This window comes from Camellia sinensis, chromosome 2 (genome assembly GCF_055761805.1).
Source record: "Camellia sinensis isolate YWXY chromosome 2, ASM5576180v1, whole genome shotgun sequence".
NCBI classification, from domain to species: Eukaryota; Viridiplantae; Streptophyta; class Magnoliopsida; order Ericales; family Theaceae; genus Camellia; species Camellia sinensis.
Genome location: NC_138962.1, coordinates 166726518 through 166731945, shown reverse-complemented (window position 1 = coordinate 166731945; position 5428 = coordinate 166726518). Strand labels below are relative to the sequence as shown.

The 5428-nt window shown below is 30.5% G+C and overlaps 1 long non-coding RNA gene across 1 annotated transcript; it reads right to left on the bottom strand.

Moving 5' to 3' along the window:
* Positions 1-1531: 1531 nt before the first annotated feature.
* LOC145819738 (uncharacterized) lies at positions 1532-3909 on the bottom strand. Its single transcript, XR_014360502.1, has 2 exons — positions 3702-3909; positions 1532-1897 (listed from the first exon to the last, which is right to left on the bottom strand). It is a non-coding gene; the product is annotated as an uncharacterized LOC145819738 (long non-coding RNA).
* Between the last annotated feature and the right edge of the window lie 1519 nt (positions 3910-5428).

Below are 5428 nucleotides of genomic sequence, written 5' to 3'. Positions count from 1 at the left end.
GGTTACGGTGCTAAACCCATAGGGCCGGATTTGGGTCGTGACATATACTATGGTGGTGTCCTAAAGCCTCGAACACTCTCACCACTTAAGTGACACATAAGATATAATATTTTTTGTTTTGTTTTATGTATTTGAATTGCATATATATACCACGTGTGTTAACCGCTAGTAGTTTTTATTGGAAATAGATAGAGACATTTTCAAAAATAAATATAGATTAGAAGTGGGCATAAATATTACATGTGTGTTGATGGTAATCTGATAATGATAATTATTTGAAGTGTTTGGATAATAATTACACGGCGAATTGTATTTTGAAAAGGAAAAAAAAAAAAACATAGGACACACACCAAGTGTTAGTTTTATATAATAGTGTGTATACATGTGTGTGTGTGTGAGTGCATAATTGTAATTTCGTACTTAGAGGGTAGGGCAGAGAGGGACGAGGAAATAGGCTGAGGTAAATATACTTATCGTCGACCTGTTCTCGATCGGGGATTCAAAACTTAGCTCTATAATTGACATGATGGGAAGGGAAACAAGGAAAATTCATGTTTATAACAGATAACATTTAATAAACATATAAAATTACGTATTTTTTCTCAAATGTAGTGTCCTGTACTTTTTAAAATTATTATATAAATGAGTTCGTGTTATATCACATGTTCTTTCTTATTGGACGTGGATGTGTATGGACCTCTTAAAGAAGAAATGTAGAAATGTCCAAAGTACATTAAAGTGAACTAAAATTGATTAAAAAAACAAATAAAATTAGTCTAGGAAAATAATAAATAGAAAATTTAGCACAAACATTATGATAGAATTGACAAAAAATATCATATAAACACAATATAAATTAGAGTTGAGAATAGTAATTGTGAGAATCTGGGAGTCACGTTATTACTATCTTAAAAATAATTTTTCTTCCTTCATCAGGGTGTTAACGAAGTGAAATAAAATTCAATTTGCTCGTAATGTTCCTCGTCTAGTGTTCACAATCTCTAAGAAGCTTAATCAAGTCACGAACTAAAGTTGTCCAAAATATAATTGGTTAGCAAAATTTGGCAAAATAAGAAGGATTGGTTATAGGTGTGCCCAGATAAAGTATTATCCACGGGAGACAATTTTCTTACTTTTAAACTGGAGAATGTGTGAGATCATAGGGGATAAAAATCTCATGGCTCTTTACTTGTCTTGATAAAGAGTACTTCAAATTTTCTAAGGGTTTGGAAGTTAGGAAGATATCACGACCAGATAAAGAACAAACAAGAAAATTAAAACTTTATTGCATATCAACGAATTAAAAATACATAAAGTTGAAAGAACAAGTACAAACAAAACTAATTGTACTCCAACAACGCGAAAATACAAAAAGTTGAAAAAACAGGTGATTACTACAGATAACAAAACTAAACTAAAGTTAAAATGGATGTCGTTTCGGCACAACTACCTGAACTAAATGTCACAATCCAAACCCGCTCCTACACGTTTAGCATCGTAACTGGCTAGTAATTTGTAGATTACCGAAGCCTTTTAAATAAAAATCAAATCATATTTAAAAATATGGGGCCAGAAGCAGAAACAGACTAACAAATATACAATGTCCATTTAGCTGTATAGACATATATGGGATAAAAAAAATTAAACTTTATATACATGTATCATACATCACTTTTACGTCATCACATTTATATAGATAAGACAAAAAGGGAACTTAGCCATAATTACAAAATAAACAAAAAAACTTGTTTAACCAAAACAAGAAAACAAAAACATGAACTTTAATCACATAGCCATGACCACTTAACATATCTGGAACCTCCACGGGAGACACATTGGTTGGTTGACAAGACAGAGTCTAGGAAAAAGCTCTAGCCCTGGCCACGTATCTGATCACCTACACAAATAAATAATACACTGAGCTGGAGCCCAGGGAATAATAACAAAATAAAGGTTTTAATGAATGATGTCCCATAACAGATCCAAAAATTAGAATTTAGATCAGAAATAGATTCATACACATATTCAGATTTGTAAACAGTCATATGTAGTACATCCATTAGCTAATAGAACAGATTGGTCATAAAGATCCACGTGCAGAGTAATTGGTCATATAGACCCATATTTACATGAGATGGTCATTAAGACCCACATGTAGAGTACATGATTATACATAATCAGTTCCATGAATGGAACCAACGTGAAATCTTGGTATCAGATAACAGATAACACATGACAGATTCACATGATGCTAAGGATGCCACAAATACATTTTAGAAAATTGGACATTCATTCATGATTCACAAAATAACATTTTAGAAAAACGGATCATGTCATATTAGTCAGAAAATACTTATAGTTAAACATAGCTTTATATAGTTGTTACTCACAGATAGTTCCAGAGGTAGATCAAACAGATTAGACAAACGGTGGCGCATGACCTACACAACCACATAGCATATACACATTGAAACAGAATATCACTTCCTTGATCAAACTTGACTTTCCATGTCTTTTCTGTCTAAGTAATCTAAAGTTCTACTGTGCTTATTTTTTCTTTATTCAAATGAATTGGGTGCTAATTTCACATATTCTTTTATTACTAAATCATTCTTTTCCAAATAGATTGATTTCTTACTTTGCTTCTTAATGAATTACTACTAAATCAATGATTTATTCTTTAACCAACTAATTTATGTTGATTGTTAGCTTATTAATCTCCATTGAGTCATAATTCTTGCTTAGAAATGTTTGGGACGAGATGAGATGAAAATATGAACAAAATGTGATTTTTCAAAACATGCTGGAAATAGTCCAACCGCTCGAGCCACCACTTGGTCGCTTGAGCGGACTATATTTTCTGTAAAAATAATGGAAGTTCATAATGTTTGCTCGAGCCACCAATTGCTCGCTCGAGCGGTTTGTGAATTTTCTAGATTTTGAAAATCAATGAAAATTGTTTCCAAACACATTTTCAAACTCAATTTGAACATGTAATTTTATTAATAAGGATGAACCCATGGCTAATTTTCCAATTTCTAATACAAAAATTTCTTTGATTTGTCAAGGTTGAAACCATAATTTCATGAATATAATGATTTCAAAATTTTTCTTCTTTTGTTTTATAAAACATAAAATTAAAGCTATAAAGCTGTTAGGAAAATATTTGTATGTAATTTATGAAGCTTAATTTAACTATAACTTTCAAAATCAAACCCAAAATAATTAATTTCTAAATTAACTTTCATAAACTTGAGCTTAGCTCCAATTCTTCATTTTCTTGCCAATTTTGTTTTAATTACATAAAATTAATTTTCCTTCAAAACATGAAATTAAAGTTGTAAACTCCTTAGAAAATCATTTGCATGCATGACATATTCAAAATCCAACCAATTCTTCATTATCAAGTTCAAACTATAATTTGACTTCTTAATTTATATCAAAACTTAATCCCAAACTCATAAACTTTAAACTATGAATTAAAATTCTAAACTCTTGAAAATCCACAATGCATGTAAGGATAAACTTCAAATTTATGAAGGATGACAAAGAAAATCTAACCCAAATAACAAATGTCTTAACCCAATTTTCCTTCATTATTTTCTTAATTTCCTTCTAATTTCATGAAATTAAACTCAATTGCTACTTGATTTTAGTTGCTAGATGATTAATTTACAAGAATCAAGTTTAAACTTTCTTACCAAAAGCTTTAATTTGTTGAAATTCCTTGGGTTCTTTCTTTGCTTCCTTTTTCTTCTTCTTCTTCGACACTTGAATCCAATTTCCAGCACAAGTCTCTCTCTCTCCCTCTCTCTCGGTCCTCCTCTCACTCTTATTTCCCTAGTCTATTGCTCCGGCACATCTCTCATACAACCATATTGAGCTCACTTTTTTTTTTTTCCTCTTTGTTTTTTTGTTCTCAATGATTCTAGAATTCTCTTTAGTTTACCTCATTATCCTATTTGTGATTAAGATTAAATAATAGATAATTACTCATCAACTTAATTAAACAACACCTAATCTTCATTAATTTTGATTAGCACATCACTTAATTACTCGTAATTAATCACAAATCCCACATAATTTAATTAATCTAATTTGACTTCCATCAAGGCCCAATTAATTATATTTAATTTTTACCAATCCGAATTAAATTTTTAATCAAACTCCCAAAAGTTCCAAATACCAAATTAAACTTATTTCCATTATCAATTTTGGTTTTTTAGATCTTTATGGCCTTCAATTTCTAATCAAGACTCCAAATTCCTATCAATAAATTACATCTACAATTAGACACCTCACAAATAAATTTAATTCAGAATAACCACAATTCTCAATCCTCATAATCAAATTAGCTTAATTAATTCCAATTCAAACCCAGTTAGCCAAATCTCAATTTTACTAAACTGAATTAAATATTTAATTAAATTCTCATATAGTCTAATACTCGAAATTAAATTGATTCAACTTGTCAATTTCACATTTTTAAGCCATTTAGGCTTTCAATTTCTAATTTCAATATAAGTCTTTAATCAAATCGTATACGAATCAGATCAAATAATTCTCATAAATCTCAAATTGAACCAGAATAAGGAACAATTAATAAAATTCAAATCTTCTTAATTAATTAAATGTTAATTATTATATATGGCGGGGTCCTCATACTAGACTAGGTTTAATACGAATGTTTGAGTTAAGTATTTCAATTGAGTTGGTTGGATTTGAATTTTTTTTTTTTTTTTTTCATCTTTGAATGGGTTTTTATAGTTGATGGAGCCTCTTGAGTGTTAGGAACGACCTTTTGAATTTTCTTAACTACTTTGGTTAGTGACATGCTATGTTAGCTCTTGAAGTGCCAAGTGTCCCATACACAAGACTTGAGACCCAAATATCTCCAACTTTGCTTCACTATCTTATGCATATGCTGAATTTGCTAATTTGTAGAAGTAATAGTTGTTGCTATCTTTTTTTGGCGGTTGGATATAGGTAGTGAGACTCCAAAATTTGATAAATGAATGCCATGCGTGATTAACACCAAACCAAATCGCAAGATTGTAGCCCCAGAGTGGTTTGGGATGGAATAATGATTGATAACAATTTCTTAAAAATAAAAATATGGGTTCTCTGGAGATATAATGAGATAATATCTCTAAACTAATTCTTATAAAATAAGAAATTATTAGACACACTACAGGAAATATGGGTTTAGGTGGCGTTTTTTTAACATTTTTAATATTTAACGGCGTTTTATAAACGTCTTATTTTTCTTTAATTGAAACGGCGCCGTTTTATGAATAGGAGGCGTTTATTTACGCCTTCAAATGCGTGTTGTCTCACGCGCCCGTTTCCAATCTGAGAATCTCAACTCCCAAATTGAGCCGATGCACTTACAAATAATCTCTCTCTCCCTCTCCGCTGTCTAAACCCT